General features: G+C 40.0%; 1 protein-coding gene across 4 annotated transcripts in view; it reads left to right on the forward strand.

Moving 5' to 3' along the window:
• The first annotated feature begins 143 nt into the window (after window positions 1-143).
• Serpini1 (serpin family I member 1) overlaps window positions 144-24,506 on the forward strand; it is a 78,875-nt gene continuing 54,512 nt past the window's right edge. The window contains exon 1 of one of the 4 annotated variants that reach the window (XM_075950429.1): window positions 144-340. The gene's annotated coding sequence lies outside the window, so the exon portion shown is untranslated. Of the gene's footprint in view, window positions 937-24,506 lie in introns of all 4 variants that reach the window. The other 3 variants (XM_075950426.1, XM_075950428.1, XM_075950427.1) reach the window with 3 other exon arrangements.

A 24,506-nucleotide genomic window follows, 5' to 3' on the forward strand; every position in this document is an offset into this window, starting at 1 on the left:
CCCAGAAACGGAGGAAGGGCGGGGCCGGCTCTCACCTGAACCAATCCGAGTGCAAAGCCGGCCCTCGGACGCCGCGCCCACCGATGGGCGGGGCTCACGGATGGGTGGAAAGGAAAAGGGCGGGGGACCGAGGTGGGGGAGCCACCGGCCGCCGGGCTGGGTGCCTGGGTGGGCGGCCGAGGAAACCTCTGGGGACCGGAGGGGTGGAGGAGGAGGGAGGGTGAGGTGTGGGCTCGGCTGGGGCCGGGGCAGCACGATCGCCCCCCAGGACAGCCCACCCCGGTGTGCACCGGGCCAGCCGATGAGTGGGCTGAGCCGGACCTGCGGGAGCGAGCGCCAGGTGCGACGCCGGGTTCGAGGGGGGCGGCCGGAGAAGCGGCCGCTGAGAGACCCTCACTTCGCGCCGCCTGCAGCCCGGGCTGCGCAAAGGGCAGAGGGAGGAGCCGGAGCCCGAGGTTCGGCCAACTAGACGAGGGAAAGGCGGAGCTTGAGTCTCGGGAGGAGCCTGGGCTCAGCCTGCTCGGTAGTTTCCCCGGAGAGAGGCAGGAGCAGCATCCCGAGCGATCGCAACCCCGCCGAGCATCCTCTCCAGCATCCCGAGCCCGGGATTGCACGGGTGCGGGAGGTAAGCGTGGGTGCCCCTGGCCAGCGCCGGGCACACCGCCCCGGGGTGAAAGGCATCTGACAATAGGAACGCCAGGGCAGAGCTGGAAAAGTGCTATGTTGGTTTAAGATAGCGGTACAAACCCTTTCAGGAAAACGATGTACAATTTTTGGACTTTAGTAGGGAGAAAAAAAAAGCCAAAGGTAACTCCGTCTGAGCTATTAAGGGCGCGGTTAGTGGTTTTGTTTTGAGTTGCACCATTAAAACTGCTCTGGGAGATCGCAAGATTGAAGAAAGCCCTGTTAATTGAGAACCAGGTAGACGGCGTCTAGGTAGGTGCGTAGCTGGTAAAAAATCAAAAATGCTATTGATATAGAATGACTTCGGAACTATTTCAATAGGAAAACAACTTTATGCTCTTCAGTACCTGCCGCTTGTGTTGGCTTATCAGATTGTTCTGCTACGGACCTGTTATCCAGGGCAATTGTATTTCAGATTCCTGGGATTGCAAAAGATCTGGATTACAGAAGCCAATAATGAGATAGAATGGGTTCGGGTTGAGCCTATCATTAGTGTAACTTTTACCGCAATAATGAGAAAATAAATTTAAATAGGCGGTTAGTTCGCTTTCCTTGCTGCTGGCGCTGGAATATTGAAACAAAGACCTGGATTCAGCCTACAACAGGAACATATGGTGTACTTCATCGCTGCTGCTTATTCTCTCGTTTGTGTCCGGCAACGTTTGTTGGTCTTTTTAAAACAGGAGTCCAAGGGAAGCTGTGTGGAAGAGGTTTCCTCTGTTGAAGAGAGCAGGTGTAAAATGATAACTTTTAGTATGTTATAATGGGTTCCGATTTCAGAGATATATCGTATCATATAATAATACTTCATTCTCATCGTGTGTGTACTTTTTAAAATGCAAGTGTAATAACTATGGGTGGAATTATGCAGTAATCCTCGGTGAAGGTAACAGTCGTCCCTACCTCTGGGTAAGTAGGACAGACTACAGCCTTTTTCATTTTGAAAAAGTAGTAAGAGTCTATCATCTTAGTTCATTTTTTTTTGTCATTACAAAGTGCCCCAGATTAAAAATCTATTAATCACAGTGCCATATTGCATCATATTCTTCTCTGAGATGCCTTTATTGTGACAGTTGACTGCTCCATAGGGTGTCAGAATACTTTAGATTTTTTTTTTTTAAAGAATGGCCAATAAGGTCCAGTAACAACCTTCTTTTTTCTTCTGTTGTCGTGCTGTTCTGATTTTCTTTACGATTTGGACTTCTGTTTTGTGATGCACACAAAAATGCCTTTTTTAAAAATGAAGTGGCTCAAAGGTATTCTCTCCATGGTTTAGGCTTCAGTCCCGCAGAGTGCTGGTACTAATGAGAAATCTACATCACTAAGTTAATTTAATCCTTCCCTCCCACATTCTCACATGCCAGAGAACTGTGGGCACAGAAAAAAAAATCTTAAATAAAAATAAACACCAACAAAAATATCTAGGCTGAGACTGAGCAGAACAGGTAAGTATGAGAAGAAGCAAAGATGCTGTAGGACAGCAGAAGCCACTGAACTCTGCAGCCACAGTCTGCTGGATGCTGGCTTTGGTACCCTCCTGGAGACCTGTCCGTTGATGTAGCCAGCTAGCTGATGTGGTCTCCAAACCATGACTGGGGGTGAGAAAATACAGTCTGGCAGTTTAGTAACTCTTGGATAGGATCCTGCTTGCCCTTGTTATTTGTGATGTAGATGCATAGTCCTGAGTCAGAGTCTTAGCTGTGAAGGAGCCACTGCCAGTTCCTTTGGAAGCCGAATACCTGTTGTCTCTAGGTCATTCCCTGCACACAGTAATAATAGTCAAGATAATAATATACATAATATTAATATGTTACATGACTGGCAGTGAAGTTCTTTCAGAGCCTTTACTGGGAGGAAAGAATTTTTGATGGAAACCAGTCAGTAACCAAGAAAATGGATAGAAGATAATTGACACAAAGCGTCTGAAATGGAGATGCACATTGAAGCTTCCCCAGCTATGTACATCTCTGGTCTGAGATGTCATAAGGCTACAGTGTCATTAAGAAAGAATGAAACTGCGATTTTAAAGGACCCGATCTTTCCTTCGGATCCTTTTAAGAATTCAGTGGAAGAGACCGGGTTCCTGAGTCACTTTGGGAGTAAGAAGACCATGTTTCTATACGACAGCAAATCATTAGCAAAATCATACTTGGACAGTATCTTTCACCTTGAACTCTTCATCCAATTTCGTTGATGTTCACATTCTATTTCAGTTCATCAGAAATGTCTTCTGGGTTAGTGTTGGGAGAGGCCGCTCAATTTGTATCATTTCACTTTATATAAATTTATCTAGCAGCTGGGATTGAAAAGCAGATTATTTTTCCTGCCCTTCTCACTTTTTATGGTCTGCATATGCATGGCTATGAGTGAGTGTATGATCTGATGAAAAATACAGACGGCAGAGTGCAGACTGTCTCTCTGTATCGGAATTACTCGGAAGGGACTTCTTTAGCCAGAAGACTTGGTTAATTTCAAAGAGGGTTAGCTCTCGGATCACTCTTTAAATTTAAAACTCTGACTTGTAAGCCTACTGAGTAAGGGTAGATTGATTGGAATACATTTCTAGCAGAAGGTTTGGTGGCTGTCATTGACGCAACAGGAGAAGGACTTTCAGGTTCAAAGTCAAATGGTATTGGTGTGGATGGGAGACAGGGAGAGAGATTTTAAAAATGCTTCAGAAGCATACCCATGGCACGAGAGAAAAGATGCTTGATGTTTTGGGTTAAATTCATGTAAGAGAGTACAGTCTTCCTTTCTCAGCCACAAATTTCTGCAGACCTACATCCATAATGCAGACGTTATGTTTTTACGCTGTGAGTCAGTCACTAAGTCATTAATACATTAAATTTTGAACAGTTCAGGTTTGTAAAGGAAGAACAAATTCATCATGGTATTGTTTGGACAAAATTTCTAAAAGAAATGAAAACTAAAGTGAAGTTTATTCCCTTTAACTAAGCTACATAGACAGACAATCAATAAAATAAGAACCAATAATTTTGATTTTTACGAAACTTCCTAAGGTTAAATACTGGTTTGGGGATCCAGAGCAATTGTCTATTCAGATAAGGATTTGATTTGCTCTTTAAATCTGACAGCTAATATTTTCCATACTTCATCCTTAAAATCTGGGTCATTGTGCTTTTTCTGCTGTTATAGGATGTATAAATAATCGTTTTCTTGCATGTAGAACATTATATTTTAATTGCCACTCTCAGTCCTGGGAGTTGAAGCTAGGTCCTCCCTCAGGTGTGTTAGGTAAGCACTCTACTACTGAAATATTAGCTTATTAAGTCTGGGATTTGAAATTTTCTCAGGCTTTGGTTTGGTTTGGTTTGATAGGATGTTATTAAATTACTTAGGCTACTCTTGAAATTTTGATCCTGCTGTCTCCACTTCTCCAGGAGGCGTGGGTCTCAGAAGCTAGAGGATGAGGCTGTCTAGGCCAGCTGCATCCTTCTTAGCTCCTGTTGCTGTTGAGCAAATTCTATCAAGGTCAGCAGAAGGAAGCCACACTGTGACCACCAGCTTAGTTAGACATGTTGTCCAGTACTGTAACCCAGACAGTGAGGTATTTGTGCTTTCATAGATAAGACAGTTGATTTGTGCTTTCATAGATAAGACAGTCGGTCCCACCGAATGGTTACTGTGTAACTTAGTTACTCTGAAAATGGCTTTGTTCTCATGTGTTGACTCGAGCCAGATTTGATTCACTTTGTGGGCTGCAAAATTTCATCTACAGTTTTGGCTGGCAGCATTTCTAAATTCGTTCCAGAGGTAGGGACTATGGTTGAGAGGCATGGCTCTGCCAGAAGATGTTCCCAGGGTGGATATTTCCCAGCCAGGGAAGCCGGTGGCTCATCCATTGGCCATCAAGCCTCCGAGGAAGACCTTTGCTAATGTCTTCCTTTTAAAACTGACTTTCATTGTGTAAAGTCTGAATTTGTTCTTCAGTTTCTCTAGTTATTTTTTTCTACCCTACCCTCAGAAGGAGGAAAGAGGTTCTCCTGTATTATTTAAGCATTTGTAGAGTTGGGTGTTAGATACTTTTGACTTGACATTTTAGAAAAATATAATACGGTTTGTGTCAGAATTAAAAATGTAGTAAGTTTTTATCTTTTGTTACTAGACACTTGGTGAATTCTAGTTAATTGTAAACAATTCTTTGATAATGAAATTAATAACAGCAGCTATTTAGCTGTGTTTGCACTTAGCCAACATTTGCTAATATGCTGATGGGAATAAATTAACTTGGAAATGAGGATTAATCCTCCCTATTCCTTTGACACTCTCCTGCTTATTACTGTGCTCCGGACTGTTCACTGGGTTTATAACTGTCTTGCTCATTGGATATTGAGGATACTGAGCGTCTTTGGCTTTTACATGTATGTTAAAGAGCCTTATACATAGGCCATATTTAATAGTGGTAGTATGTTCAGCTATTTGCTAAGCTTATTAGATCATTTTATGAACAAGTTCACTTTGCTTAACATTTCATTTAACACTGAATACAGCCCTCTGCCCCAACAGTTGTCTCTACTAAGAATAATCATTGCTGTCTACTGTTGAATTTTGGAGTGAATACAGCAAATCCTGTCCTTAACCTCAGCCTAACATGGTATATATGCTGTAGTTAGGAATTCATTGCTGGTTAAAGCCCTTCCACTTCTTGCCTCCCTAATTCTTTCATTTTAAAGATATCTTTAGCTTATACTACCCCCACATGCATGTGTTTGTGTCCATGTGTATGTATTTTTTCTTACCTATAAAAATATTGAAAAATTAGATGCAAATAATATGAGGCTTCACCTCATCTAGATTCAGAATTTAGTCCTTAAAATAGAACATTTGTTCTGTTTTGGCAAAATGGCCAAAAGTAAAAATGGCCAGAGTAAAAATGACATATGTGTTTGTTACCTTGGTGTTGTCACCAGGAAGGGAGAAGTTCTGAGGCCTTGCTCAGTTCTGACCTGCATTGCTTGGCTGTGGAAGCTTGTATAAGCTGTCAACTCAACTACTGTTTGAGCCCCTTTGTGATTTAGCCTCGGAGTCTTGTGCTGCGAGCTCCTTGCTGGCTTGTAATTAATGTGGTAAGGCAGGCAGAGAATTACTCTGCCTTAATAAGCTCATTTTTAAAAGTGTATTTATTGTTTTTCTCAGATGTATCTCAACCAGCGTTATCAATAACTAGCTAACTGGTTCGGGCTAAGATGTTAGTGAGCACCTCTCAAGTGTCGCCTGTCTCTTTCCTAGCACCTTGTTTGGATTATTGGTTTTCTGTTGTTTTGAAATGAGAAGACCTCACTGGGAAAGTTCTCATATTTTCCTCCACTTGACCTTACCCAGAAATATAAAAAATGGTTGATATATTACCTGTACTTAATTTCTTTTATCCTATATTTTAAGATAGCATTTCATGTACCCCAGACTGGCCTGATACTCAATATATGTCCAGAGATGACCTTCAATCATGATCCTCCTGTCTGACCTCCCAAGTGCTGGGTTTGTAAGTTTAGGCCATCACACAGCTGCCCTTTGTTTGATAATCTAAGTTTTGTTGGGTTATAGGTGTTTCAACACCGTTTGAGTTGAAGAAGTAATTTATTTTTTCCATCTCTTAGTAGGATGCTATTATGAAGTATAATATGCAGTATCATGTTGTTACTTACTTGCCACTCACTTGAATTAAATTAGTTATTGAAGCATTTAACTATTGTACCCCTCACAGAACACTTTGAAATCCTTGACACAAACAGTGTCTATGAGGTATGTTCAGCCTTCTGGTTAAGAAGCCTCTGTCTAGTTACTGACATAGATTCTTTAATTGCTTACCTGTATTAAATCATTTATTCTATCTTGAAAGCAGTTTAACTCAGGAATGATCAGTCCTCTACCCTGTACTACCGCATGAAAGTTGAATGGAATATTCCCACAGCCGCATAACAATGTTGTATTTTTTGTTTCAGGTAATTCAGGAAACTTAAAAAGTTAATGAGGTCTTACCCAAAAGGTGCATACATGAACTCTGTCAGAAAAGGTCTTTGGTTTATTTCCTGTATTTAAAGTCTCTGTGTTCCTATGAAGAACTAGAGCCGTTGAAGTGGTTCAGCGGGTAAAGGTGCTGGCTGCCAAGCCTCATGACCTGGTTTGAGTCTCTGGGCTTCACATGGTAGAAGAGGACTGCTGAGAACTGCCCCCACCTACATACATGCATCTATACACATACATACATGTTTCCACATATATAAGGCATATATGCCATAGAAAACGATAAAGAATTAATAAGAGATCCTGGGATAGAATTTTTTGAGGCCGGTCTCACTAGCTCCTGCTGCTCCCTAGCTTGCTGCCTACCAGGGCTGACCTTGAGATCCCCTCTTCCTCCATCTCCCCACAGTGTGAGGGTTATAGGCTTGTTCCATCTGGGCCTGGCAACTGTTCATGGTCCACAAAATAAAAAAGCAGATTAGATGATTTAGAAATGGAGAAATAGTAACAAATTCACCAGTTGGTGTATGACATTTTATCTGGCTGGTATTTGTCACCCGTGCTACACCTGTGACTGATGTCATCTTGACCTCTGTTTTGATTGTCATTCACTTGAGTGGATAGTAGTTTTAAGGGGGAGGGTATGTTGGGTAAATTATTTAAAAGTCAAATGCATTTACACTAACAACAAAAGCATGTTAAGGCTGGGCGGGTGGCTTGGCGGGTAAAGGACTCACTAAGTTATTTTTAAGGACAGATTTCATATCCGCAGTGCCCACATGAAACTGAGAGCTTTGTAGGTCTGTAATCTCGCTGTCCCTTCTACAAGATTGAAGGCAGAGGCAGAAGAACACCCACCCTAGGCCGCCTGTGGTACAGTGAGAAGCCCTGTTGTAAACAATCCAAGGTCATCTGTCTATGCAGGTCCTTCCATAGGCTCTGTGGCACACAGTGCCTGCCTCCCCCTCCTTCCCACCATCCACCACCACCACACACACCCATTTAAAGAAGGCATATCAGCTCATAGAAATGTAAAACCAAATATTTTCAGGTGTAGTAGCCATGCTATTAATCCCAACATTCTAGAGGCAGAGGCAGGCGAATCTCTGTGAGTTGGAGGCCCCAGCCTGGTCTGCGTAATGAGTTCCAGGGCTACATAGTAAGACCCTGTATCAAAAAAACAAGCAAATTCCAAAGAACTGTATTCCCAATATGTTGGCCAAGTATTTAAGAATTTAAAAACAAATGTCTCAATTACAGATGCTTTCAGCTACAAGTTTTAGGCAAAACGATATAAAACAATAGAATTTATTTTACATTCCTACTTTATTTATTTACATATTTATTTATTTTAAGAGCAGCAATCCAGGTGAGTAGATGTTGGTTTTTCTATAGAGGCTCAACATTTCAGGTTCTTTGACCCAACAATTTCTCACATTTTGGTGTAAGGTAAACCCTTTACCCATCTGTTCAGGTATCAGGTTCCAGTCCAAGGATGGAAGAATGAGTGATGAAGCTTTGAACCAAGAGATAAAGTTTTCCTAAAGGCCTCCAGCAGATACCTGCTGTGCACTCACTGACCACAGCCTGTTGTTGCTACAACCTCAAAGGAAGCCGGGGTATCAGGGACTTTTGGTGTATGAAGCAAAGGGATGGGGGATGGAACATGACCTAAAGGTAACTTTGAGTAATGGTAGCCAGATGATTCATTCAAATCATGTTAGCTTTAAATTTTACTCGCATTCTTAGAAACTCGGTGCCTTCCCCAACGCCCATCTCGTACATTAGCAACGTTTACCTTTCTCACACCAACTTTCATCTGGGTAATTAGCAAATTTCAAGTTACTGGGTAAAGGGAATCCTCAAAGGCTGTGGGCATCTCTCTCCAGAAAGCTACCTAGCAGCAATCTACTTCCTTTTCTGCAGTTTCTCATCGTGACAGTCTGTAAAATTTGATGATTATATTGTAATCTGCCTTAATCATGAAAATATTTAGGAATCTATTTATATGACTGCATTCAATAATATGGGTCTGTAGGGCATGGTGATGCACGCCTATCATCCTAGTATTCAAGAGGCTAAGGTAGAAGGGTTATGAGTTTGAAGCCTACCTAAGCTCCATGGCAAGACAGTAACTTATCGAATAAATAAATAAATAAATAATCCTCGATATTAGGATTGCTTTTAAGGAGTTGGAGGTTTGCTATGCTGCCTGACAAAATAAAGTAAGCAATTCCTCCTTAGAGGGAATTTATCACCATAGAAAATGATGTTATCCACTTCTAAAACATAGGATGTTGCCAATGTCTGTGCGGTGATCACTACCTGCAGGGTGACTCATCTGTCCAGTGACACATCTCAGACTTAAGAGTTGTGATGAACTATTCTCTCAGATGGAAAAGCCCAAGGAGAATTCCAGAGGGAAGAAATGAAAACAAGCATTACTAAACATTTCACCTTAACTTAAAGATTTAATTTCACTAATGATGCCAAACATTCTTGGCCATATCGGTGTTGTACTAATTTTAATCTTTGTATTCTTTACCCCCATTTTACTTACCTATCTGGTTCCCTTATAAGAGTGGCTTTGGGGGAGGGGGCAAGATTCCCAGTTAATGACCACATAAGTTTCTAAACTCTTAGTCATAGAGTAACATGGGGTTGGGTACTATAGGAAGATAAAAAGGTAAGTTACTGCTTGTCATAATATGTCAACATAGTTTACAGAAAAGGCAGCATGCAACACAATCACATGATTCCTTTTAAACCATTTTACTCTTCTAAGAAAACATTTTTATTCTTTAAAAATTGATTCTCATGGTTTCCCAAAAATTTTAATAAAGTAATTTTAAAAAAGGAATCATAATGGTACCAGTATTAGAAAAATAAAGATTAATATGAGGTGCTATGACTATAGAGCAACAGATTATATAGCCTTAATGTAGTAGGCCAATCATTAAAGAAAAACTGAAAACTCAGAACTAGAAAATCTGAATACAGTCTCAAAAAGCAAAGATCTACAAGCAAGCAATATTGTAAAATAATCTACTGTAACAAAGTGGAATTTAATCCAGATTACTGTAACATAAAATTAAACCACAACCACCCTGTAAAGATTATATATCCTGGATGCCTGTGGGGGCTGTGTCAGGCAACAACAGAGATCCATAATATTTTCATAGTGACATTTAGCAACCTAAGATGATAATTTTCTCATCTTTTTTCTTTTACTTTATTATAAAAAACTAACTTTGATATAAGTTTAAAAAGTCACACCAAAATTATCCAGACCCAAATAACCAAATAACTTGGCTAACCTGTAAGCAGATACAATTGGAATTCAAATGGAAAGCTGAGAAGTTTCACATTAAATTTATGTGCATACACCTACCACCAAAAGAAAAAAAAAATCCATGCTGGAATTAAAACTAGAAAAGCACACAGACTCGCATATCCTTGTACATTGCCTGCACTCCTTCCTCAATTCCTTCTATTTGCTTCTCTTCATGGTACACTGTACACATAATGTATATTTACATATGTATTACATATACTGTTGTTCAGATTCCACATATGAGATGGACTTAGAAGGTTTTTACAAAATTCTACAAATTTCAGTGCTAAAGTTGTATGTAATTCTGCAGGACTAAATGTAGTTTCTTAGTATCTGGAATAAGGCAAGAATATAGAAGCTCTCAATTATGTTCACTCCTGTAATGAAGAAACTGGAAAAGGCAAATAAAGAACTTCTTGACTAGAAACAAATAATGAAACCCATACTGAGAGTTGAAATGAATTATATATAGAGAAAACCCCAATGAATACACACAGAGAGTGTGAGATCTTGGAACACACAGCTCTAAATGGAATGTGTCCATCAAATCCTCACAGAGCTCAGGGAATTCCCAAGAAGAGGAGGCAGAAAAAGTGTAGGATCCAGAGAGGATGGAGGACATCAGAAGAACAAGTGCATCTGAATCAACTAAACAACATACATATAAAGTCACCGAGATTGAAGCAGCAAGCACAGGGCCTGCACAGTTCTGCAACAGGTCCTCTGTATGTGTAACAAATTTCAGTTTAGTATTTTTATGGGACTCCTAAGTGTGTGTATGAGCAAGTTTCTGATTCTTGAGCCTACCCTTGGGCTCTTCTATTGGTTTGCCTTGTTTTATATTTTATTTTCTAATGTTTTGTTGTTTTCTCTTAGAAGCCTATTTTTTTTCTAATGAGAGACAAAAGAGATCATGATGGGGGGGATGTGGGGAGGAACTTGGAGAAGTAGAGGGAGGGAAACTTAATCAGGATGTATTGTATGAAAAAGAATCCATTTTCAACAATTGGAAAAGATAATATTATTGGAAATTTGAGAAATCAAATGGGAAATCAAAATGAGGAACGGACAACAATAGAATAGCTTAAATTAAAAGGATGACTAACAATCATTGGCAAAATTTGACAAAATTGAACTCTGTTCTGGCTTCTGAATTCTAGGCTTCACACAGCCACTTTGATAAACACTTTGACCATTCCTCAGAATGTTAACTACGAAATTAGCATGTGACCCCAGTAATAACACTGTACCTGTGCACCCAAGAGGATTTGGGAAACAAGTCTACATAAAAGTTGACCCATAGGCAAATTCAATGTATTTCTATACAGTGGAGTATTATTTGACCATAAGAATGAGTGAAGTGTTGGCAGATGCTAACCTCCGTAACCATTCAACACATGCCCACCAAACGGCGAGATACAGTAGACCAATTTTATAGGGAATCTCTAAAAAAGGCAAATCCATAAAAACATATAATTAATGATGGGTCAGAGGGCATGGAAATTGACTTTTATTAGCGTGTTCCTTTACATCGTAAAGGAATGCCCAAAACAGACGAGATAATGATGTTTTCTTAATTTCATAAGCCTGTCTTTTAAAACTGGTTTTATATTATAAAAACATTCTAATGTGCAGAACGAATGTGAAAGACAATTGATGCTACCCTCTGGCTTCTGTATGCACACATGCTACCCTCAATTGATGCTACCCTCTGGCTTCTGTACACACATGCTACCCTCAGTTGATGCTACCCTCTGGCTTCTGTACACACACATGCTACCCTCAATTGATGCTACCCTCTGGCTTCTGTACACACATGCTACCCTCAGTTGATGCTTCCCTCTGGCTTCTGTACGCACACATGCTACCCTCAATTGATGCTACCCTCTGGCTTCTGTACACACATGCTACCCTTAGTTGATGCTACCCTCTGGCTTCTGTACGCACACATGCTACCCTCGGTTGATGCTACCCTCTGGCTTCTGTACACACACATGCTACCCTCAGTTGATGCTACCCTCTGGCTTCTGTACGCACACATGCTACCCTCAGTTGATGCTACCCTCTGGCTTCTGTACGCACACATGCTACCCTCAGTTGATGCTCCCTTCTGGCTTCTGTATGCACATGCTACCCTCCATTGATGCTACCCTCTGGCTTCTGTACGCACACATGCACATTCATGTAAACATGTACACCACACGTGCGTACACACAAAATGGATATAGTCATTAAGCCTACCAAAGAAAAATGTAGAATAAATTTCAGGTATGGGATTATTTTAATTTTAACAACCCCTGGCCAGGAAATCTTTATCTCAACGATCAGGCAGGAAAAGACTTTGCTGTTAAATTTAAAATAAATTTATCTTAAAAAATAAGATTAGTAAATTGTATTGCAATGAAAGTGATTGTAAAAAAATAGAAAAAGGCCAAAATAATGTAATTATGCAAAGTTGAGTTTTGAGAAACCTCAGCAGGCAGATAAAACTAGTAATAAAGAAATCATTCATGTGTCATCATTGGACTTCAGAACACGAGGCAAAATAAATGAAGATTGGTATCTTTAAAAGTAGGGTTATATATTGCAATTTTGGAATGCTAGGACAAGGCTAAACTTGAAGCAGATACACAGTAAAGGAAGTGGAAAAACTCATTCTCTTAGTTACTTTTCTTGATGGTGCAACAAACGACCTGACAAAAGCAACTGTAGAAAGTGAGAATGTCTTTTGGCTTATGGCTTGAGGACATAGCCCGTCATGGAAGAGAAGGTATGACTGCCGGTGTTTGAGACAACCAATCACATCACATCTCTAGTCAGGAAGCAGAGAGCAATGAACACCGTTGCTCCTGTTCACTTTCTCCTACCTTGTTCTGGCCTCCAGCCCGTGGATTCGATCTGACTACATTTAGTTTGAGTCTTCCTACTTTAATGAAGCCAGCTTCAAAACTTTCTTATAAACATGGCAACAGAGCTTGTCGAATTGATCCTAAACCATCACAGTAAGTTTGCCATGCCCTGCTCTGCATCACTCAGTGACAGGAGGACTTAATAGTACAGTCTGCAGGGAATCACAAAGGAGTTGTTTATGATGCCTAATCCTTTAGCTCAGCATACCTAAGAACAAAAGTAAATTTTTCTCCGTTGTAAAAGGGACAATGTATAATAAAAGCACAGAAAATAAGAAATAATACTTTGTTGCCCACATCGACAGGAATTCAAGATTAAAGTGGTGAAATAAGATACAAAAGCTTGCTGCTGTTTTGCTTTAAAGGCGCTTAGATCTTAGAAATAATTGTGGTTTTTTTTTGTTGTGTTTTCTTTAGTGGTTTTTGGGTGTTTTGTTTTTTGAGACAGGGTTTCTCTGTGTAACAGCCCTGGCTATCCTGGAACTTACTCTATAGGCCAGTCTGGTTTCCAACTCACAGAGATCCTCCTGCCTCTGTCTCCCGAGTGCTCACTTACACTGTGCCACCACTTACACCTGCAAACAAATTATTATTGTGTCAAATTGTTATAGTGTCAAAAACCAGGAGCTAACACTGAGATGTTGAAAGGAAAAAAATTAATAACAACCAGGCCGTATTTTCAGTTTCCCACAGTAGGAGAAGGAAAACTTCTCAGATTAAAGGTAGTCTCTATACCACGGGAGCAAGCGACTAAAAATGGAGTTTAGGAGTTATTTTTATGATCATGGGAAGGGTACATGTTATGGGTTTATGATCAGATAGTTAACATACCACAAAACATGGTCATTCAATTCTCAGAGCAATGGAAACAGGTTACAGTGTGTAATCTACAAGATTATTGAGGGAGAACCACTCAAAAGGTTGACCTCTAGCTAAGGACATAAGCAAAGTCTAACTTTTTTTTAACGAAAAAGAAAAATGGAGTCAGCTGTTCCCTAAAACGAATAAAAAACAAACTACTACTACCTTGCTTTTAATGGGGATTAGAAATTAAATTTGATGTCAAATAAATAATTGTTATGAAATGGGTTATCTTGTGGTAGAAAGAAAAACAATAATGTGATAATGTGCCTGGTCAGTTATACCAGATCATTAGAAAATAGGAGAAAATGTAAAAAATAACAAATTCTTTTTTTTTTTTTTTTTTTTTTTAATTTTTTTTTTTTAAACATTTTTTATTGATAAAAGAATAAAGAAAAAAAAAACAAATTTCCACCTCCTCCCAGCCTCCCCTTTCCCTCCCCCTCCTCCCACTCTTCTCCCTCTCCTCCCACTCTTCTCCCCCTCCTCCCACCCCTCTCCCCTTCCCTCCACTCCTCTCCCCCTCTCTCTCCAGTCCAAAGAGCAGTCAGGGTTCCCTGCCCTGTGGTAAGTCCTAGGTCCTCCCCCCTCCGTCCATATCTAGGAAGGTGAACATCCAAACTGGCTAGGCTCCCACCAAGCCAGCAGATTGCGTCGGATCAAAACTGCATGCCATTGTTTTTAAAAATTGTTTATTTAGTGTCTGGGCATAGGCATGTGTGTGTGTGTGTGTGTGTGTGTGTGTGTGTGAGAGAGAGAGAGAGAGAGAGAGAGAGAGAGAGAGAGAGAGAGAGAGAGAGAGAGAGAGAGATATGCTTGCTAGTGGCTGCAGAGACCAGGAGAGGATATCAGAGCCTCTGCAGCTAGAGTTCTTAGCTTTTGTGAGCTACCCCCATGTGGGTGGTATGAGCAGAATTGGGGTCCTCTAGAAGGACAGCAAGCATTCTTACAGAAGTGGGGTCCTCTAGAAGGGCAGCAAGCATTCTTACAGAAGTGGGGTCCTCTAGAAGGGCAGCAAGCATTCTTAGCCTCTGGGTCATCTCTAAAGCCCCCAGATAAAATGCTTTTCTACCAATGATTAAGTCAATAAATGTTTTTCACATTCGTAGAAGATAAAATTCAAAACAAAGAATAAGAATATGATCAAAGCAGAAAAAAGTGTTAAAACATTGTCAGCATACTAAACAAATTATTACAACTATGCATAGTTGAGGCCCTTCCTAATTTTAAATACAGGGTTTTGCTTTGTAATATGGGCTGTAGTTGAGCATAAGCTCCCCCGTCTCACCTTCTGGAATGTTGTGATTACAGACATACACAAGTGCCTAGCCTTAGTTTGTTGTTGGAAGTTCAAAAACTCAGCATTTTTTTATATTCTAATGAGACTGGGTCTCACATCCCAGACTGGTGTCTGACTGAACAGGACCTTGAACTTCTTATCTTACTGCCTTTGCCTCCTGATGCTGGAATTCCAAGGATCCATTTCATAGAAGCTAGGTATTCCATCAGGACTTTGTACCTGCTATGTTAGCACCCTACTAAATGCCTAGAATCCTGCTATGCAGGTTTAAAGAGACACATGAAATAAAACAATACCAGGGTAAGGAAAGGGAATGCAAAGAAGTCATACATACAGGTTAAGTTAAAATTTTATAGAAGACAAGGCAGAATTCAAGACAAAAAGGTTGAATTTCATGAAAAGAGAGTCATTCATAGCGGTGAAAGTATATTACAGTGTGAAGACACCATAACATTGAGCCTGTCTGTACAGCCACTAAAGAATTAAAACCTGAAACAACTTGAAAAAATAAGCATGACCATGGATGTCTGTGTCGGATCCGTATTTGGACAGGTAGAAGTAAATGAGCCCACAAAGTGAGAGGCTGCGTCGTTAAGAATGAAGAAGAGAACACGAGCTAGTGATGAAGCAGGGGAGGAAACATTGTGGGGAAAAAGTGATGTTGATCCAAGGAAAATTGGGAATGGGGATTCAGCAACATTTATCTTTACATTGCCACAGGTCAGGAAACCCACGGGTGAAGTGCGTGTGGCTCCTGTTTGCCACCATCTCCACCATGCTCTGGTCTTACACTCAGCAGGTGCCTTGCCTGTGAGCTTCATTGCCGATAGGCTAGGAAAAGCTGAGGAAGCATGACGTGGAAGTTATGAATGAACAACGGGCGTAGAACAATTTGTATTCAAAGTGGAGAAGCCGATAAATGTGTGCTGTTTGGTGATTTTGGCCCATAAAAAAATGTTTATAAATTTAGATTAAAAAGGGGGACAGTTATGAAACTGAACCTTTGAAGCATTGAAACCATTCTATCTTAAAAGGACAGTTCATCTGTCTGAGGAAATAATGTTGCCTTGAGCATTTTTCAACACGGTTTTAAAATTACCACTTGCTTTTTGATTAAAGACATCAATTTTGATTGAAATACTGAGCTTCATTTTCTCTCACTGTGTTTGTGTGTATTTAGTACTCGAATTCATCCTGTTTGGAAATTTCCATATTTTGGTTTTGTATGCCTCTTCGTGTCCACAAAGCTTATTAAGACACCTGTGCTTCTCACGCTCAGAGTCATACATCCAGCTCACTTGCTGGCACGAATAATTATCACTGAAAATCATTTCTCATAAGCATTGTGCCATGGTAATTGCTCTCTTTGCATAGATACTCTCTGCTCTGCTGTGGCTGTAACCCCATGGTAGAAAACACACCCAACATCTACAAAGCCCAAGGTTAGATCCCCAGCAGCAACAACAAATGCACTGAATATTTTAAGCATTTCACCTCCTTTCCTTTTCATCAGCATGACTTGGTAATCAAATCCTGTAGCAAGATCTTATCAGTCAGATCTATATGGAATTCCCACATAACAGTAGCCGGGTGACACAGGATTAGCTCCTGAATCTAGCCAACACACATAATGAAGAGTTCACCGTATTCATTAGCTCATGCCTTAAGCCCATTTCAGAAACTATTAAATTTAAGCAATATGTCTACTCTTCTGTTCCTTGCTACTTAATTTGTGTGTTCAGACAAGGTAACAATGATTCAGTAATAGAAAGAAAAAGAAAAAGAAGTGGAGAACTCTGGGAATTAGGAAAACCAAACAGAGCAAGGTGTTCAGATAGAAGTTCCCAGACAGGAATGGGACAATGGTGGTGCTCTGAGTTAGCTGGACAAATGAGGGACAGTCCTCCTGAATTCAAATGATGATCTTCATGTATGAGGAAGAGCATAAATTCTTGTCTTTCCATTGAGGGTGGGTGGGTGATGACACTGTCTCTTCAGGTTTCATACAACTTGTTTTGACAGAAAAATATTTGATGCTTAAGAAGTAAAATTACAGCTATTGGCAAAACAGCCACCCGGAGTGACTTATTTTCAGAGAAAGGAAACCAGAACTGAAGTTTTGCTTCCTCTCTGCAGCTGCATTCATTTACTGTTTTTCCAGCTATGAAAACAGTTCATGCAGAAATGCTTGAGATGGGCACATGAACACATTAGACGTTATATAAGCTTTCTCCTTTCGCACTTGAATTCAGGAGGCTGAAGTTATTTCAGCCATGCAGTTTGACAAAGAAATAAAATGAATATAAGGAAAATTAATGAAGCAGATGAGGCAACATGGAACAATGGGGTCATACGCATGTTTTCTTGGTACGTGTTTGAATGCTATGTGGAAGCAGTTCTTAGTATGGGAGCAGACAGTGAAAGGTTTTAGGGAGGTAGTAGTTACTGTATGGGGGAAATTCAGAAAACAACACTGTTTTTCAAGACAGTACCTTTTCTATGACTTAAGTACCATACAAATTTCTATACACCCAACTGTTATCCTCTTGGTTTTTATAACGTCCTTTGAGTCAATTATCGGTGCAATTCCAATTGCTATAATGAGGAAAGTAACAGAAAAAGTTGCCTAGGTTACCTCTGGGATCAACCTATACTATCAAGTCTTTCAAGAGTAACTGAAGTCCTTTGTGTATTTCTGTAAACTGTGCAGTTACAGCAGTGTTTGTGTCCCACAGCTTACATTGTGCAACTATAAATTCTCTTGCATTCTTAAAATTAGAAAAAATATGAGAGCTTATTATAAATCTATGCCGTTTAAAATACTAATACAATCAATAGAAAAAAATTATAACTTCAGGGGAAAGGGTTCCGTTACTGAAGTCCCTTTTTGTGTTTTGCAAGCATGAGGACATGAATTCAATTCCTAACCCCATGTGAAAGCCAGGCATGGCAGCATGGGCCTGTAATCTCCGTACTGAGGAAGAAGAGATGGAAAGCAAGGCCTGAGACTTGTTGACCAGCCAATCTAATTGAATCAGTGAGCACCAGATGCACTGGGATGTGCTGTTTCAAAAAATAATGCAGAGGGTTATTGAGGGAAACATCTGATGTTGATCTTTGGTCTCCCCATGCGCTAGCACCATGCACATGAACTTGTACATGCATGTACTTATGTACACATGAACATATGCACACACAATTCTAGTGTGTGTTTCAGACAGAACTAGGCAATATTAAAACACAGCAAGGTTATTTTAAATCTGATGTTCAAACTGGCAGCTTAGTAAGTGAAACCTGCCTCACCTCATTAAGTATGCTTTGCAGAGTTTCTGTTTCAGAGAAAGCACAGTCTCTAGGTAAAATAACCCCTCTCCAGTGCCACAGACCCTGCTGATGTGCTATGTTGACTCCAAGACACTTTCAACTTCTGAGTTCTTCAGGCTTTTGAGCCCACTAGTACATTTAATATATCTCACACTAGTCAGTGGTGTGTGGTTATGAAAAACATCTGATAGAAACAGTTTTTCATGAAGGAAAGGTTTATTTGAACTCAGTTTTAAGGTTTCAGTGGTCCAAAGTCAGCAGGCTTCATAGCTCTGGGACTGAGTCAAGGCCGAATTATTGACTGGGGGAGATGTGACAGTGGGTGCTGACCTCATGGAGGTGCTATAATGGCTCCTGGTAACTGTCAGTTTGACAGAATATAGGATTAACAAGGAAATGGACCACTGGGCATGCCTTGATTGAGTTAATAGATGTAGGAAGCCCTGCCCACTATGGGTGGCACAATCCCCTCAACAGGATCCTGGACTATATAACTGAAGAAAAGTGACTGAGTCGCAGCGTGCCTTCATTGTCCTGTCTCCCTGGTTATGGATATGGTGTGACCACTTGTCTCAAGCTCATGCCGCCTTTATTTCCTCACCATGATAAACTGTACAGTTGAACTGTAATCCAGAAAAAAACCCTATCTCCCTTAAGTTCATCCTTCTCAAAGTATTATAAGAACAGGAAAAAACTAAAGTGGAGGGGACTAAGGACAGTAGGAGTAGGGAAGGGAGCTGACATAACCCCATCATGACCTATCCTCCAACTATAGCCCACCTGCTTGCAACCACACCCCAATTTTATATCCCCAGTAAAGGCCTAATACTAAACACATGAATTTGGAGGATGTTTCATATTCAAAGTGTAGCAGTGCTGTTGAATCACTTACAAATGTGTTGAGTGTTCATGTTTGGGTAGACTGAGGTAGACTTGTTATTAAGCAAACCGACTCAAAGTGTATCAGAAAAAAATTCTCAAAGCTTATTCTCCACAACTAAGATTAAAGGATGGAACACCCAATCTTTTCTATTAATTTGCTCAAATGTTTTCTCCCTGTGAAGAAAAGAAGTAGGAAATTGGAGATTTCTATTAAGTCAGATGCAAAATTGGAGATTTGTAAATTTGCAAGTATAAGAAATTGTTGTTGAAGTCATTTGTCAGGGAAGAATCAAGTTCATCAGGTGTCAGAGCATGGTGCTAAACTGCTCAGTTCTCCATACCCTCCCTTTGCTTTTCAACAATGATTCTCAAAAGTCTTGGGCTTTCGTGCAGGGGGTGAGGGTGTCCAGTGAGATGCGTACATTAGAAGAACCTTGGTAGTTTTTCTAAGTCTACCTCATCTCCATTACCTACTACAGACTGGTTATTTTGAGGAATATATCATATTCCCTGGGTGTGGGAAAAGATTAGGAAACATATGTCTAATTCTTGCTTAGAACCACTATCACTACACTCAAAGGGAACAGTGTGGATCAGAATCTCCGTGTTCAGCTGAAGGATGGAGATGGGAAAAACTGAAAGCATCTTGTAAGTGACGCCACTGTCTGCTGCTGAGAAATGCTGTTGTTGGATTGACTGTTTGAGCTATATTGGGACCTAATCCTCAGGACATCAAATATTTAATAAATCATGACTTTTTAAAGAGGAAGAATAAATTTGTTTCTCCTTTGAAGTTGTATAAAAATTTTATTTCAAGTTCCCTTTTCAGAGTTTACACTTCTAATAATTACGGTTAGAAGAGATGGAGACTAATGCCACATTTACCTTCGTTTTCATCCTGTTTGAGAATTGGGGATTACCACTACAATTTTCACATTAGTTAATTAGGCGTGCAGCCCAGGAGGGAAAAAAAATGAATCAATGTTTTGAGTTACAGCAGGTTAACGCAGATCCCCAAATGGATGAAATGAGAAATTATCCTCCAAATGAACCAAACATTATAGCCAGACCATAGACCATAGAGATGCAACTTCAGTCATAGGATTAGAGGAAAGTGCCCCTCAAAGACACCTCTGCTGGTCCATAATTGTAAAATGCTCGCAGACAGTTTGATTGGTTATGCAGTTAAAATACTTAAGCATCGATAAATGTTCTGCTTTCTTCTCAGGATAGATATTCTCCTACAGTAGAGATTCCCAGCATAAAGCTATGTTCCCTGAAGTGTACAGAGGCTGTTCAAACTTGAATATTTTTATACCAATATAAAATGTCATTATGGTTGATGACCAAGCTTTAAAGAAATCCACTATGCTGAGCCTGTGTTTAGACATCTGCTGAATGCTAGGAGTATCACTAATCAGGTAAATTCATACAGGAAGAACCCACTTCTGGTAGAGCTCTGTTAGAAAAAACAAAGGATGTTCACTAAACATGCACCCATTATGTGCTAGTTGCAGAGTAATTCACTTGTTGGCTGCCACTCCATGGGGTTCTCAGATTTAACTAAATAAATCCCTTTTATTGTCTAAAGCTCACAATGGAAAGTATGTGTCCAACATACAGAATCATGGGATAGAGTATTTGTCCAAGTCGTCCCCCACCTAGAATATTGCTTGGTTCTTTATTGCCTAGAAGCACATTTCCTCTTCATATCACCTAGCGCTCCTAGTTTGCTTTCTGTTACTCTGATAAACACCACGACCAAAAGCAACTTGGGGAGGATAGGGTTTATTTCATCTTACAGTTCCCTATCACAGTCATCATTAAGGGAAACCAAGGAGGGAACCCAAGCAGGAACTGAAGCAAAGGCCGTGGAGGAATATTGCATACTGTCTTACTCCCTGACCATGAAGGAATATTGCATACTATATTACTCGCTGATCATGAAGGAATTTTGCATACTGGCTTGCTCCCTGACCATGAAAAACTATTGCATATTGCATACCGGCTTTTTTCCTGGCTCAAATTCACCTTCTTTCTTATACAGTCTAAGCCCTCCTGCCTAGGGATGATGACATCCACAGTGAGCAGTGCCCTCTTAAATCAATTAGCAAGCAAGAAAATCCCCTGAAGCCGGGCGGTGGTGGCGCACGCCTTTAATCCCAGCACTCGGGAGGCAGAGGCAGGTGGATCTCCATGAGTTCGAGGCCAGCCTGGTCTAAAAAACTACGGAGAAACCCTGTCTCAAAAATAAAATTAAAAAAATCCCCTGAGACATATACACAGGCCAATCTGATAGACGCAATTTCTCAGCTTCAGTTCCCTCTTCCCAGATGTGTCAAGTTGAACCAGAAGGAACTCTCATGCTAGCCACCTTTCTTCTCTCTTATTTTCTTCCTTTCCTGCTACCCACAAGCATGACTGGCAACACCTGACAGTTGCCTCAGACAGTAAATGAGGCATCTCACAGTCTGATCTGTAATTTCTAAAAATTCCATTCAACAGATTCAATTTATTCTTGACAATGTCTAGTCTGTCAAAAAATCTCAGCAAGTCATGGACCACAGTTCTCACTGTTAACATGAACCCTTCACTGCACGTGTGCACTGTGTAAGGTATGTAGAAATACTACATTGTAATATAGGATGTTTCAGGATGACAGCTTTAAAAAAAATCACTTGGAAAAAAGGAGACGCCTTGAGAAACTTTTGGAACTGGGATCACTGTAATCACATCTCCTCTCTGATTAATTTTAAATTTATTTTTATGGATAGGTGACCTTCATACCTGAAATAGGCAAGCAACCAAAAATTTTGGGAACATTGATTTCTTTTTTATCACAGAGCAAGGCTTGATTTTTGTTGCTTAAAAAAAATCATACTTATTTTGCTTTCTAGCTCCATTTCTTCAACATTTCCACAGTTGTTTGTGCTTTGCAAGAAAAAAACCATACATGATCTGGTCATAGACTCATTTAGCACACATAAAGCTGTATTTTTTGATTTGTTTAGATTTTAGGTCTGATAGCATGAATTCCTCAAGGTCTGCCTGGAACACATCACATTGGGATTTTGGTGCTGTCCTCGTTTTTTTATTCAGGGCAGACCAATTCATTAACTGATCCCACTTTGAAGTAAAGATAAAATGTGAGTTTGGTAGTCTTTTAGTGTTATTTGGTCATAGTCTTTTAAAATTTTTCATATATTTTCACATTTTTATAATCGCTGAGAGTCTGGGACTCCTAAGTATTTTACATTTAATAAACCAAAATACGGCATCATTGGTGACTACACAAGTAGATGCTTCTGATTTTATAAGTAGGTTTTGTTAACTAAACCTCAAAATAAGAATATCTGGCCATAGGTTATGAGGTAAAGTGTTTTATTTTAGAAGCTGTGGAGTAGTATATACCCTTGAACTGACATGACCATCATGTCTGTGCAAGATATTTCCAGTGCAGCACTACAAATTATTTAGATTATGTATTTGATTTGTATCAACCAAAAGGCCACTAAAAAATCAAATAAAAATACAATATGCAACTTACTTTACTTTTCAGATTTTAAAAAATAATGTATTCTGAATCTCAGCTGACTATCCTTTCACAGCTGTAAGCTGCAGTGAGAGAAAGGGTTGGCGAGTATATGCAAATGAGGCTCTCCATCCTTGAGGAACCGGCTCTGTGGGACTCAGTATTTAAGCAGCTACAAAGGATTTATTAAAGAGAGGGAAGTGTCTCTCCTACCAACTAGACAATTTTGAGAGGGAGACAACGTTCGCAGTATCCTCATCATTATCAAATGCAGGCGGGCCTGGTGATGGAGAAAGAGCTGAGAGGCCAGCATCTAAATCCACAGGCATCAAGAAGTTAACTGTGTCACTGGGCATGGCTTGAGCATTGGAATCTTTAAAGCCCATGCCCACAGTGACACACTCCCTCCAAAAAGGCCATACCTACTCCAGCAAAGCCATACCTCCTAATAGGGCCACTCCTTTGGGGGTGGGGTGGGGGGGCTATCTTCTTTCCAACCACCACACTTGGCTTTCGGGTCTGCTCCATCTGATCCATGCCTTCATTTCCCAGGTGCTGTGCCATGCTACATCTTTAAACAAGCATTTCTTTGGATGATTGATGTCCTGCAAGATATTGAGGCATAAACCAAGTTTTGGATAACTTAAAAAGGAATTATAGCACTGTGTTAGTACCCATATAATGAGATAAAATGCATCTAAACTAATGCAATCATGAACATATAAAGATAACCTATTTCTTAGAGTAGAATAGGAATAGGTCAACATAGGAAGAGTAAAAAAACTAGAAACATCACAGTTTGGAAAATATTATGTTATTATTTTTTGGAATGAGCTATCAATGGATATCAGAATTATTGGCCAAAATTGAGATAAGAAAGGACATTTATATAAACTTAAACTATCAATCAATAAGATAACCTTTCCATAGGCTGGCGAATACTAGCAGCATGAGCTAAATATAGTGTTAGATCTTGGACAGAATCCAGAGCCAGGAACAAAGACATTTGTATGAAACTTGTGAAATTGGAATAAAGTGGGTAGATTAATTGAGTGGGTAGATTAATTGTATTATTATGCCAATGGAAGGTTCCTGATTTTTGAGAATTTTGCATGAGTTAGAAGATGTTAATGCTTGGAGAAGCCAGAATGGCATCATGGGAACTCTATACTTCTTTCTACTTCTTTTTAGGCTAAAATCATTCTTAGACAGGAAATAATTTAAATAAAAAAAAGACATGATGGATTTTTATATTTTGATGGTGCCTTATAAAAGAAGTTTAAGACGTAGTGTAGGGGTGAGGAGGCAGCAATAGCAGGGTGCTTGCTGCTGAGCATTCACGTGATGCTTTGTACTCAGTTCCCACACCCAGGAAAACAATGGTGAAGAAGGGGAAGGTTTTGGAGATTAGGAGCTATATTTATGGCTCAGACTTGACACTGGATAAAGAAGCCACCTATTTCAGTGGTTTGTAGAAAGGTTAAAGTTAGGATTAGTGTTAGGTCAGCTGCTAGATCCCATTTTATCACTTCAGAAACATCAAGGCTTAACTATTTCATTTTCATGAAAACCAAGTAGAGTTTCTGATAACAGTAAAAGGTTTTCAAGGTAACACAAGTTATTGACAGTGGAGTTACAATTCGAGTCCCTATCTTCTCATTCTTAATACAACACTCTCATTATCCATACCCTCAA

The sequence above is a fragment of the Microtus pennsylvanicus genome, chromosome 16 (assembly GCF_037038515.1).
Source record: "Microtus pennsylvanicus isolate mMicPen1 chromosome 16, mMicPen1.hap1, whole genome shotgun sequence".
In the NCBI taxonomy this organism is placed as follows: domain Eukaryota; kingdom Metazoa; phylum Chordata; class Mammalia; order Rodentia; family Cricetidae; genus Microtus; species Microtus pennsylvanicus.